A 14,140-nucleotide genomic window follows, 5' to 3' on the forward strand; every position below is an offset into this window, starting at 1 on the left:
ACCTTCCAGTGTGATGATTTCTGGAAGTGGGGCCTTTGAGAGGTCCTTATGGTTAAATCAGGTCATGAGGCTGGAGTCCCCCAGAGTGACATTAGTGCCCCCATAAGAGTCACCGTCAAAAAGCTCTCCCAAGTGTGAAGTCTGCAGCCCTGCAAGAGAACAGTGCTCTCAGCAGAAACCAGCCATGCCAGCCGACTCCCAGCCTCCAGAACCGTGAGGAATAAATTTCTGTTGTTTCCTTATGCCCCCAGTGTATGTATGGTACTTTGTTACAGCCGTTTGAAGTGACTAAGAGAACCACTTAAATCCAGACTATTCCCTTAGCATTGGTTTATGTACCAACTTGGTACCTCCTAATGAGGGAAAAAAAAAAAGCTAGAAAGCATGCAGAACCAGTTTCATTAAATATATCTGTGTTTTATTTGTCTTTTTCTTTCTTTGTCTCCTTGAGGAAGCTGTGAACTCCTTGAAGGACAGATGGTTTTCTTTTCATCTCAGTGCCTCATTGTCTAGCCTGGGGCCTGGCATGTTGTCAGGGCACAGTGTACATGTTTGGTGGATGAGCAGACAAACTGTGAAGAAGCTTCTTGATCCACATTGTGTGGTTGGCCTGCACAGCTGTTGAGGCTTGACTGTGCGTCTGGAACATGATATTCCACACAGAGGGAAACTCAGTAACGGACCAGAGTCCCCAGGGAAACATCTCAGAGGGTCTGATAGATGGACAGAACAGCCTGGCGAGGCCTGCGCCATCTGTGCCTCTGACCCGGCGGATCGAAGGTGACCGTGTGATGGAGCGAGGTCTTCCCAATGACAACTCACCCTGCTTGGCACGTACATGCTGGGAGGCTCTGGTCTGAACTCCAGTGTCCCTTGAGACTTGAGTAGATAGAAGTGGCTTCGTGTGTACAGGGGAGGGAGCCATCACTTGGACTTCTTTGGAACACGGAAACGCAGAGGAAGGCAGGTGTGGTGGTGTGTTTCAGAGCATGTTGGAGCCTTGCGTAGACTTGACCTTGTGGTCTTAGCCCTGTGGGGCCTCTGCTCTTGGAGTTGTTCAAATATTAAGTGCCCCTGAGTGGGAAAAGAAATGAATTTTTAACATCTATATTTGCATGTGTTAATCATCTCCTGCATTTGCCTGCCCAGATTCAACCTTTCAAAATAATTTCCAGATGTCTCTCTTAATGACACCACATCTCCGTGTTCCTCGTCTACTTAGGTCATCCAGCTGAGCAGGGTTTTCATCTCCCCCTGCTACAGGCCTGGATGGTGGGACTCGCTGCTTGCCTGCCCCACTCCTTCCCATATCTTCCCATGTTTCGAAGGACTGTTCTGAAGCTTGGAGCAGCTCGTGGCAGTCCATGTTAGTGCTAAGGCTCTGACAACTCCTCATCACTTCTAGAAGAAGTCCAACAATGCCACATGTGTTCCCAGTTGGGTTCTGGTTTTCCTGGCCTTAGGCTCTACATCTAAGTGCCAGACCTCAACTTGACCACTCTCTGAATCTAACATACTCTTCACGTTCCCAAGATTTGTGAATTTGTTTTTCCCCCTGGAAAATCCTGCTGACTCTTTCTACCTGTCAGACTCTCAGTCATCCTTTAACACTCAAGTTTTTTGGGTTTTGGTTTGGTTTGGTTGAATTGAATCGCATGCAAACGAGCACTAGGAAGGTGCTGGAATTGGCACACTTCTCTGCAGTGTTTTGCTTTAGTTTAGTGGAAATTCTCTTCAGCTCAAGCCATGAGTGCCCCACAAGGGAGCCCAGTTTCTTCATGTCTTTACTCGCTCCGCTAAATTGTGTTTTATTAATGTGTGTGATTGTACTGATGCTCGGGCCACTGTGCTAATCACTGATAATTGCCTTAATGAGCTATTTGTAAGAAATACAGTAATACCAGTAGGGATGAAACCAGACCCCACCACAGCTGGTGGTGTAATAGCCCTTTCATTGGCTTTGGGGAAGAACAGTCTGCAGGATTCTGGCAGTATCAGGAAGAGCTCTGAGTTACCCACTTTCCCCTGAACACCAAAGTTACCCATCTTCCACTGCACGTTAACCGTGTGCTCATCCGTCAGGAGGCTGGGTTATCTGGGCAGCATCCCAGTGACTCACTGAATGAGGTCCCCCCTGCCCTCCGCCATGATGCATGTTCATCAGAGGCCACATGTGGCTCTAGCCTATGCTATCTTCACTCTGGGATCCAGGGTGACCTCTCTCAGGACCATTGCTGGTCATCATGCCAAGAGGAGGGCCACACACTGGTTCTTAACGCTTCCTTCCCCTCTGTCGCCTGTGTGCTTATTTCATTGGCCAGAGTGAGCCACATGGTCAAGCAGGGGCAGAGAAGTTCTGTTTTGATGTGCTCAGGGCTGGAGAACTGGTATTTGAGAATCACCTGGAGCCCACCATACCACGTACAGGGGTACATTGCTCTGCCTTGTGTGGTTTGGTTCCAGGGAGTCAGTACAGAGATAACTGTGCTGACACAGGCTTGGGATTCAGTAGTCCTTGGTTCAAATCCTAACCACCACTTACTATGTGATGTTGGTCAATGGCTTAATCTCTCTCAAATTCAGTTTCTTTTCTTATTTTTTAAAAGATTTTATTTATTTATTCATGAGAGACACAGAGAGGCAGAGACACAGGGAGAGGGAGAAGCAGGCTCCACACAGGGAGCCCAGTGTGGGACTTGATCCCTGGACTCAGGATCATGCCCAGAGTTGAAGGCAGACACTTAATCCCTGAGCCACTCAGGCATCCCTCAAACTCAGTTTCTTCATCTGCAGCATGAATATAGCAATTCCTGGGGCACCTGGGTGGCTCAGGGGTTGAGCATCTGCTTTTGGCATGATCCCAGGTCCTGGGATCGAGTCCCGCATTGGGTTCCCTGGGGGAGCCAGCTTTTCCCTCTGCCTGTGTCTGTGTCTCTCATGAATAAATAAATAAAATCTTTTTTTTTTTTTTTTTAAAAAGAGAAAACAGCAATACCTGCCATATAGGACTGATAAGGATCCCATGAGAGAATGGATTGAAGGCCTTTCTAATGGTAATTAGTAAATGGTAGCTGCCCTTGCCATTTCCTCAGGGGAGCCATGGGAGTGAAAGCACCCACACCTGTCAATTCAGTAGTTGGTATCCAGCTCTCCCTTGTGGTAGCCACACCCTCATGTGTGTCCAGAGCTCTCGAAATGTGCCTGGTGTGACTGAGGAACCACACTTTGAATTTTATTTAATCTTGATGATTTAAATTTTAAAATAAGCAGTGTAAAAATATTTTCCCTTAATATACAGGCTTATTGTTCTGGAGATGTTTTTTCCTTTAACCACACATGGATAGTGGGTTTGGAAGGACTCCGTTTCATTTTAATTATTGAAAATGCAGCATCGAAATTGAGATGTACTGTGAGTGTAAAATATGCACCCAGTTCTGAATATTTACTGTGAAAACAGCATGTAAATTATCACATTAAACATCTTTATATTGACCACATATTGTTGTGATAATGTTTTGGATATATGGGGTTAAATAGATATATTATTAAAAGTAATTAGGAGAAAATTTAAAATTACACATGGGGCTAGCATTCTGTTGGGTGGTGCTGGTTTAGAGATGCAGAGAATGAGGCTCAAGCCTTATTGGGATTTGTCTGATTATCTGTCTGCCCATCTATCAATCCATCTGTCCAATCAGTATGGATTTATAGATAGCCTCCTATGTGTTAACCTCCTATATGTTAAGCTCTTGGTTATCAGTACCAGTCAAAACAGATGCATTCTCAGAGCTCACGCTTAGTGAGGTGGGGGGTGGGGGCCAATGATACAATCACATACATAAGTATAAGCTGTTGTATGGCATGTGGGACAGTCAGGGTGCTAGGAAAGCATACGACATAGGCCCTGCTCTTTTTAGTACATTAGTTGGTTAGGTGGGGTTAGGGAAGAAAGATTTTCTGAGATCTAAAATCAGAGAGGGTTTGGGTTGGATGAAGGTGGCTCTGGAGTTGGGAGAGGAGTGTTGCAGGCAAAGGGAAAAGTATGCACCCAGGTCCTGGGGCTGAGAGGGAAACAGCATGACAGTCTCACTGAACCTCTCTCCATCTCGTCCTTTTAATAGTTAATTTTCATGGGAAAACACAGAATGGATGGTCTTCTGAAAAAGGTATGAAACCCTGAATCCTTCTGCTGCTTCATCTAAGAGGTTCAAGTCCAGCGCACACTATGCTCCATGTGGAGCCCATCCGTTTTCCACATCTGACTGTGTGCATCCTCAGGTTGGAGCACTTCTGAGTCTTACACTGATCCCAGAGCTGAGCAGCGGGCCTTGCAGCTTAAAAATACTCCGAAAATATTGATGAGATTTATGCCTTCCCAGAGAAAGCTCATTACCATGTTAACCCCACTTTTTCATGCTTTTGCACCAGGGGCAGAGGAGGGCTGCTTATGCTCCCTTGAGGACTCCTCTCAGCACAATGGCAAGGCTTCATCCTTCTTTCCAGATACGGAGATGGAGGAACTTGAAAAGCAAAGACCTGGTTGTAAAAGTAACGTTCATTGCACACTTACTACATACTGGTCCCTCTTCTAAAGTGCTTCATGTGAATTAACTCATTGACTCCCCAACAGGTTGATGAAGCTGTCATCCTGATGTTGCAGATGATGAAACTGAGCACAGAGTAGCTGAGAAATTTACAAGCTCACACAGCTCAGAAGCGGTAGAGCTGGGATTTGGATCCCAGCAAGCCATCTCCAAGGCTTTTACTCCTGATGGGCTGCCATATAGTCCCACCTGCTGCACCACACTGCCCATCAGGCTGTGTTTCTGGAAGTCACATGGCTTGAAAGTGCAAGGAAGAGGACTCCAGGTCAGCTCTAAGTCTCATCACTTCTCTCTGAGCTGGGCAGCTGGCATCCCTGAGAACCTAGAAAGGCCCGAACACTGCTCTGAGTCCAGGAATTCAGAGACGAATAAGCTATCTTCTTACTTATAGGTGGGGAGATGTCCTATTGTAGATGATTTCAATATAATGATATAGCCATGTTCCTGGAAAGTGTTCAAGAATTATTTATCCTCTTCCAGGATGTGATTATGTAAAGGGGTGTTTCTGTTGAAGGTCCTGTAAGCACTGCATCTAGAAAATGTGCCAGGTTCATTTATAAGGCTCCAGGCTGTCCTGGAGGCTAGACTCCCAGACTATCCTGTCCTAACACGTGTCTCCAGCTGAGACTCGTTGGATTTGCTGCAGCCACGCCTGGTTCTCAAATCACAGACCTGTCTGACCCTCCCAGCTCCTCCAGAGAATCTTGCAGGAGCCCCCTTTGCTTCTATTCTCTTTCCTTCTGGATGATAGGGGCCATTTACTCTCCCATTCCCTCATCCACCTGGCTGCTCATTCATTTACCAAACACTTATATTAGCCGACTGGTTTTCTTGGGTCAGGTACTGTTCCTAGACACAGGAAATACAATGGTCAGTAAAACAGATCGCTGCCAGCGCCTGACCTGGCAAGGGGCAGACCCTAAAGGTCACAAACTCTAGGATTCCATTTACAGGAAATATCCAGAAGAGGTAATCTTTTGGTCATTACCAGGCCCCGAGGGAGAAGCTGCCCAGTGGGTAGGGAGTTTTATTTTGCAGTGATAGAAATACTTTGGAAGTAGGTAGGCTAGATGGCACAACATCGCAAACGCTCTCTGCGACAGGAGATCACTGACTTTATACGGTACTTTGTCTTAGATTGTACTGTGTTTCACTTTAATGACTTTTAAAAAAAAGGAGTAAAAAAAAATTCTAGTGAGGAAAGATAAGCCCTAAACAAAGAAGTTCATGGAGGTGGTGACAATTTTACAAATGAAAGAGAAGGGAAGGAGCAGGGATAGAGCTGCTGGGTGGAGTGACTGGTATGGACAAGCACCTGTCAGCAGAGGGTTGAGGGAGGCCAAGGGAGGCCGAGGGAGGGTGAGAGCACAGCAAGACAAAGGGCTGGAGGAGCGTGTCCCTTGTGATTGGCGAGTGGGGGGGGTGGTCAGAGCCTGATGGTGCCCCTGCCACCCTCTGAGTGCATGCAGATAAGGCACTCCTGTCCCTGGAGTACAGGGCTCCCTGGCGGGGTGGCAGGATTGTATCCCTCTCTGTCCAGTTCCCTTGTTCAAGCACGATGTGGGGCTGTCACGTGGTGGCCCCTGCTAAGAACTGTAGGACAAGAAGAATTGCTTTTTTAAAAACAGTTTTTTTTTTTTTTTTAAAGCAAAGAGTTGCAGTCTTACTCCCTGGGGGAAATAAAAACTAGGTTGCTTAAGGTATCCAAACCACGCAGATACACAGCTGGCTCTGTGCAGTGTTCTGTGGCAAGCGGTCCCCAGGTGTGTGCGTGCGAAGTGTTTAGTGGGCTGAACAGCAGTGAGGTGGGCTCTGGGTCCTTTATTCTCATATGTTTTTTCTCTTATGTTGCCAGCAATGGAGAAGGTATCTGGTCCTCATAAGGTGCCAAATGCATGTTTGAGGAATGAATGGGTGGATAGTCCTTGAACTCTGAGCTTGAAGACCAAAGTAGGAAGATCCAGTATTGTTATTTATTGTTAACTAGTGTTTTGTGCCAGAGGCTCCCAAATGCCTTGGTTATTGGAGATACAGTCCACCTCATGGGTTGAAAAGCCACCGTATTTTGCACAGAGGGCTCTGAAGGCAGATCTCTAAATAAATAAATAAATAAATAAATAAATAAATAAATAAATAAATAAATAAATAAATAAAATCCAAAACACCTGTGGACAAAGGCAGCATTTTTGGAATCAGCAAATGACTTTTCAGGATGATGACTTAGGCCAATATACTTTTGGGTGTTTCGCCCTGTGCAGACCAGAGTTAACAGACCCAATTGGTATCTGTAGAAAGGCCTGCTTGCAAAGTTGGCCCTTGGCTGATGTCTGAAAACTTGGATTTTGGGAGGGTGCCCATCATTCCAGAAGCTGGTAAGAGTGCCTCGCTGTGCCTCAACTGTTTATGCAAATGATAGAGCTTATGCTGAACACAGTTTCTCCTGGGAGTCCGGAATTTTGGTACATGTTAGGCAAAGGATGCCCACTGACCAGTCTCCAATAAAAACCCTGAGCCCTGAATCTGAACTTCCCTGGTCAAACTTTGTACATGTGTTGCCAAAGCCTGTGCTGGGTGCATTAGGTGCGTCTTGGGTGACTCCAGTGGGTGGGGACTCTAAGCTAGTGCCAGGTTCCTTCCAGATTTTACCCATGGGCTTTTATTTTTTGCTGATTTTGTTTGGTGTTTGCTGTAGTAAGTCAAAGCCATGTGCGTGTGAGTATATGCTGAGTCCTGTGAGTCCTCTTAGAGGATCATGGAACTTGGGTCTGGTCTTCAGGACCTCTGACACCCCTCTGCCTTTGGTTATTGGCTTTATTAAATAATTAGTCATATCACCTTAGAGACTATTGAATGCCATTGGCATTTACTGAGTCCCGTTTGTATACATATCACATCTGTAAAATGTCTGCATCTCCAGGCTCATTTGCCTTTATAAAAACTGGCACTGCGACATGCTTCCATGAGTGACTTGTTGCCAAGACATTTCCACACATAGGGCACTGTCACAGAGATGATTGAGACAGAGAATCTCAATTTGAGGGAGAAAAATGTAAGTTATAGGAAAGCAAAACCCCTAGAACTTTGGGGAAATTAAGTGCCCTCCCATTTCCATGATGTGACAGTAGTTGTTATAAAGGACAGGCTTAATGCCTCTTGCCTTGAGGGAGTCATACAAGTGGCTATAAGATGCTGGTGGAGTTGAGTGGTTTGGAGAAACAACACCTCACTCTTCCCAGTATCCCTTGCTCTTCTGGCGTTTTCATCAGCGTGTTGATGCACCCAGCTTCTTACCCATCCATTTGTACGTCTGTCTATCCACTCAGCCAGCCAGCCCTGCCAGGCAGCTTGGCCTCTTCCTGAGTGCTGATTATGTGTCACACAGTGTGCCAGGCATGGGGTACAGGAATTAGTTGAAGAGAGTCTCTGCTGTCCCTGGAGATAGGCGTGGAAACAAGAACTTCCAGGGGGAAAGAGCCAAGGCTCTCCAGAGTCACACAGGAACACATGCCTAGTTCATCCTGATGGGAAGAGAGGTAGGGTGACAGCCCCGCTTGGACTGTATGTGACAAGGAGATTATCTAAATAAGGGGACCAGTGCCCGGGTGGGTGGGTGGGTGGGGGTGTCCTCTGTCCTTGTCCTCATGGACATTGAATCAAAGGGCAGGGGAACGCCCTCCTCCTGTGGGAGTTCCCCAGAGGTTAATTTAAAATTATCTTTTCATTTGGCCTTGAGATGAGTCAGAGTTGCCTTGGGCTCAAGGCTGGGGACACAGCCATTCCCAAAGGAAAGTAACAATTCCCCTCCTTCACCTGCCGGTGGTAATCAGAGGAAGACTCCCGAACAAATAGCCTGGAACCCCAAGACAGGCCCAAGGACCCTTCCCGCAATAGTAATGGGGCCAGAGCCCCCTCCCTGGAGTCTTCTCGGAGGTTCTGTTAGAGAGTCAGCAGTCTTGAGTTGAAGAAGCCAAATTACTGCTTTTATTTTTGGCTTTGCCTGGGGTCAGAAATTCCTTTTGTTTCTGACTTACCTTTTGTTTCAGCAAGTTGGCCTGATTTCCGTGTTTAGAACATTTTTTCATCATCTCGGCCTCTACGACATTGTTCCTTTGCACAGATGCTTCTTAACCCTGCATTTTTTTTTTTTCCAGAGTTAATCACCAGGCCTTTTCCTCTCAAGGCTTTCATGAGGCAGGTCGGAATGAAAGCAGGTGTTCCTTAAGTGAGCAGAAATACCCCAAACCGCAAACACTGTGTGTCTGAACTGCTTTATGTGATACTGTTCAGCTCTTAATTCTTACAGTAAGTCAAGAATTAGGTGCGAGGCTTGCCCTCCCCATTTTACAGTTGAGGAGACTGAGTCACAGGAGGGTTAAGACATTTTTGCCCAAGTGCCTCTGCTCATCTTGGATTAAAAAAAAGTGGGACATGTGAAGCCCAAGTCACAAAACAGAATGGATCAACTGTTCTTCATCACAGGTGAAAATGTTCCAGGGGGTAGTCTGTAAAGAGGAGGGTGAAAGACCAGGAGAAGATTGTGCAGAGCATGTAGCTGACTGCAGACCCATCTCCAGGGTGGATCAGAAGCCCTCTAGACTTGACGGGAAAAAGCTGAACTGTGCACTTCTGGGCAACAGACTTACGCAGACAGCTCACCAGAGGAGATGTACAGGCGGCAGTCAAGCCAGTGGAGAAGGTATTCCACACTGTTGGGGAAATGCACGGTAGAGCCACAATCGGCTCCCACACCGCACCTGTTACAGTGACAGGAGGAGCCCTTGCTGCTGAGGACGTGCAGAAACCACACCTTCTGTGGGCGTGTGAAGGGCTGCAGCCATTCTCTGAATCTCTTGGGCAGTTTCTTGAACAGTTAAATATATACTTAACCATATGGTCCAGTGATCACACTCCTGGGCATGCATCAGAGAGACAGGAGAACTTGTGTTTACATGCACACCCAGACACAGGTGTGTACAGGCACTTCATTTGCAGTAGCTGCCAACTGAACATGGCCCCTGTGTCCTTCAACAGGAAAATAATAATAATCTTTTTATTTGATACCGAATTTTTTGTTTAATTTGGCACATATGTATGTTTTTAATACAGCTGTATTTTAGGGTATCATTGATATGTAAAAACTGCATGCATTTAGTCTATGCACTTTGATTAGTTTGGACATATGCATATACACCTGTGATGCCATCAGCACAATTAGGGTAATGAAACATCTTTGATTTTGGGACCCCTGGGTGGCTCAGTGGTTGAATGTCTGGCTTCAGTTCAGATCCTGATCCTGGGGTCCTGGGATCGAGTCACGCATCCGGCTCCCCACAGGGAGCCTGCTTCTCCCTCTGCCTGTGTCTCTGCCTCTCTCTGTGTCTCTCATGAATAAATAAATAAAATCTTAAAATCTTCATTTTCAATAGGTGAATTGTTAAAATGTGGTCTTGCCTTACAACAGAATACTGCTTAACAGTAAAAAAAAAATGAACTTCATGTGTGGAACAGCTGAGGTGGTCTTAAGGGCATTATGTTTAGTGGAAACTATCTCATAAGGGTTACGTACTGTATAATTGCATTTATATAACGTTCTCTACATGATAGAATTGCAGAGCATAGGAGACGAGTGGTTGCGGGGGCCTAGCAGGGAGCAGGGGCGCGTATGAGTGTAATGGGGTGGCTAGAGGGAGTTGGCTTGCGGGTAATGCAGCAGTTCTGCATCCTGATGGTGGCGGTGGTCACACAAATCTTTACATGCGACAGAATTTCTTGAACTAAACCCAGAGTTCAAAAAATCCCAAACACTAGTACATGCAAAAACTAGTGAAATCCCGAGGAATATCTATAATTGGATTGATTGTGTTGTGCTGGTGTTAATTTCCTGGTTATGAGAACGATGATACTTAAGCTGTCACTCCTGGTAGAAGCTGGGTGACGGGTACACAGGACCTCTGTGTACAATTCTGCAACTTTTTGTGAATCTAAAATTATTTCAAAATAAAAATAAGCATGGAGTTAAAAAACAAAAAACAAACCTGAGAGGTAAATATTTTGCAGACAGAGCATTTGATACACTCTTCGCCTGCAAGAGGCTTACTGTCTGGTGAGCAGGGGTTTGGTTTGGCCACACTGAACTTTCCAAATGGAATGAGTCAGGACATAAGAGAAAGCTGAACTGCATCGAATCGAGTGTCTTAAGAATTCAAACAGGCAGAAAGTGCCCAAGGCAGCTAAGATAGCACTTCTCCCTGCTTTCTAAGTGCAGCTCCCCCGTGTGCAAACACACACACACACACACACACACACACACACACACACACACACATTCAGCGAACTCTTGTCTGCCTGTGCCACCTCTTCTGCCATGTGGTCTCATCAGTGGCACCCTTTCTGTTTTCCTTTCTTGCACCTCGAGTCTTTCTGTACACCCCCACACTTTCAGCCAGTGACTCCGGCTTTTGTTTATCAGAATGTTCTTCTCTATATCTTTACAAAGACAGGCATCCCTTTTTGCTTGAGTTAGTTGTCTACTGATTTGTTTCTACTGCGCGGATTAAGCCTTTATTTTTACAGCCACAGTGCCAGGCCATAGTGATGCTCTAGAAAGGCTTCTCGGATGAACAAACAGCAGGCAGCTGTGTGCCCTTCTCCAATCTTTTTTATTTTTATTTTTTAAAAGATTTTATTTATTTATTCATGAGAGACACAGAGAGAGAGGCAGAGACACAGGCAGAGGGAGAAGAAGCAGGCCCCCTGCAGGGAGCCCGATGCGAGACTAGATCCCGGAATCTTGGGATCACGCCCTGAGCTGAAGGCAGACACTCAACCGCCAAGCCCCCCAGGTACCCCTCTGGTCCAGTCTTAACTTCACAGGAGATAGTTGCGTCCTGCCCACGGGATTATGAGTAGAATACTGTACTTGTATACTCGTAGAGTACAGTATTCTATTACAGACAGTATTTTGCAAGGGCCCAGGCAGATTGCTGGCTCTCCATCCTGATATGGATCTAGGTGTCATCCGCAATTTCTTGGAGAGAAAAAAGGCTCCAGAATCTGGTTGCAGAATATCCAAACCAGTCATATGGACCAGAAGCCAGAATTTACTGCTGTAGGTGCTTGAGGTCTGTATTGTCATTACTTTTAATAGGATGCAATAGTGTTGGGTGGAATGTTGAAAGGCCTGACCTTTGAAAGTTCCTTCCAACTCAGTGTCTCTTCGGTTCCACTTGAGAGTGGTGTGGAAAACCCACGTGGAGAACTGTTTCTGAGGGAGGATTTAGGAAGAGTGCCATGGCGGCTGCATGTGTCACCTGCGTCATGGGCCAGATGAGGCTGGGCTGGTGCCAGTTTTCCTTTGTGCATATTCCTCCAGTATGTCAGAGAGCTGGGGGTGGCAGGGACCTGAATGATTACATCATCCCCTCCAGATTAGATCTCTGAAAAATGTGTCAAGATCCTGCATCAAGCACATGGAGCAGCAGTTACCAGTGTGGAACATTCCTGACGCAAAAATGCCATGTGTGTGTCTTGGTACAGAGTGAAGAAGAGGAGGGAGATTGTCGCCGGTGGAGCACTCCTGGTGGTCACCCATTCCATCAGTTTCCCTTTCAAACTTTAGGAGTTAGGAATACCCAGGAGGTTCTGCTTATTCCTTTCCTGCAGTTTTCCTGTATTCTGTTTTCATGGATGCTTTTTATTCTATACTATGTTCATGTTTTAAAGATAAATGCAGTTTGTGTGTGTGTGTCTTCACATCTATACTCATACTACCTCAGATACTGCTTGGTACTTTGCATTTATTACCTTTTATAATTCATGCAACACCGTAAGCCTCACGTGCACAGTGTTGCATGAATTATAAAAGGCAATAAATGCAAAGTAACCTGAGGCTTAAGATCCCCATTTTATAGACAAGATAAAATGAGAGTGAGGATGAGGAGGGATGGTCAGGTGACTTCAGGGTCACAGTCGTAAATGGCAAAACTGGGCTAAGACTCAGGTCGGTTTATCCTCAGAACCGGTGTTGACAGTGTATCTTCAGAAGCATTTGACAGATAGAGGAGGGTCCCAAAACTCAAAGCACTGTGTCTGTTCAGATGACTTTGTTGGGAGAAGCAGTATCTACAAACTGACTTAAGCAGTTCAGAGAAGATACTGGAAGTTCGTGTAGTTGAGAATCCCAGAGGTAGGGCTGAGTTGAGGTGAGACTTTGTCCTTTTCCCTGTGTCACTTTTCCCACAGTCACCACTGCTTCTTTAGTAACTGGAGCCCATCAGATGCATGCCACCTGGAATCCATCACTGTGGCAGTGGGGCTTTGATGACAGCAATTGTGTAGGTTGACTGGACCCAACCTTAACACTTGAGGTGGTGGTGATGGGAACAAAGGCAAAAGAAAAATTAAATTTCCTTGCTACCTACAGCCCACTGACAAGTCCTTGAAACAGGCAGAGTGACCTTCCTCTAGGAGCTCAGCTGCCTCGATGTTACTACTTTGCTAAGAGCAAAAGGCAATCTTAGCCCAAACCCAGGATCTTCTAAATCTAACATATAAAAATTCCTTTGGAAATTTCCTTTATTTCTACCCTCCTATATACGGGTTGGCAATCATCCCCCAAGCACATGACCCACCGATATACATCTGAAGGGTCTCATGACTAAGGTTTTACTAGACAGTAATAAATGACCTCCCAATAATTGCTAGTCCCTCAAGGTCCTGGAAACCTTGCTTCCAGAATTCCTTAGAGACTCAAGCTCTCCCTAATCCCCCTCCCCACATGAACGTCTGTAATGGGCCACTCCTCATGACCCCAGTGCAGCTCTTCCTGCCCATAGGTCATGTCCCGCTGCTTTAATAAAACCACCTTTTTGCACCAAAGGTGTCTCACGAATTCTTTCCTGTGGCCGTGGCTCCGAAACCCAACATCTTCCTACATCAGTGGGACTCCTCTCCAAACCCGACGGGCTGGATATTCTGGTTCCTTTCAGAAGAGGAAAGGGGAGAAAAGGCAGTTCACGGTGTCCGATGGTCTGCATCTGAAATTGTCTGTAGGAGGTGCAGGCTGAGAAAGGTACAGGGCCTGACAGGAGAGGTCTCCTGCCTCCCCTTTGTCATCTGCACTTGCGGATTGACTGGAAATCCAGCCACCTAGTCATCCACCCACCGCCATCTGTTGTTCCTGTTCCTTGTGGGTTCCCACTTTATTTGTTTATTTATTTAATTTATTTATTTATAAGATTTATTCATGAGAGATGGATTTTTCTGTTTTATTTATTTCATCTTATGGTGTTCTTTGCTGGCATGATCATTTTACAAGAAAGACACTGTTCCCTGGCACCTCTTCTCCCTTGATTTATTATTTTACAGGTTTATTTTGCTTTTCTTATTAAGAGTTTCGGATTGTTTTCGAGGTTTCTCCCCTCTGCCACCAAGTGTGTTAGAGATCAGGCTTTGTCCAGGGCCCTCCCTTCTAATGTTTCAAATTCTTAGCTGTTTATCCTTCACTCCCATTGAAATTGACTTGCAGAAAAGTTTCC

At 45.9% G+C, this 14,140-nt stretch overlaps 1 protein-coding gene across 4 annotated transcripts in view; it reads left to right on the forward strand.

The window, feature by feature from the left end:
• Positions 1–14,140, forward strand: part of LARGE1 (LARGE xylosyl- and glucuronyltransferase 1) — a 526,275-nt gene that overhangs the window by 94,681 nt on the left and 417,454 nt on the right. The window contains exon 1 of one of the 4 annotated variants that reach the window (XM_038550746.1): positions 4,851–4,869. The exons of the other annotated variants lie outside the window; for them this stretch is intronic. The gene's annotated coding sequence lies outside the window, so the exon portion shown is untranslated. Of the gene's footprint in view, positions 1–4,850; positions 4,870–14,140 lie in introns of those variants that run through there. 4 annotated transcript variants of the gene reach the window in all.

Source organism: Canis lupus, chromosome 10 (genome assembly GCF_011100685.1).
Source record: "Canis lupus familiaris isolate Mischka breed German Shepherd chromosome 10, alternate assembly UU_Cfam_GSD_1.0, whole genome shotgun sequence".
Classification (NCBI taxonomy): Eukaryota; Metazoa; Chordata; class Mammalia; order Carnivora; family Canidae; genus Canis; species Canis lupus.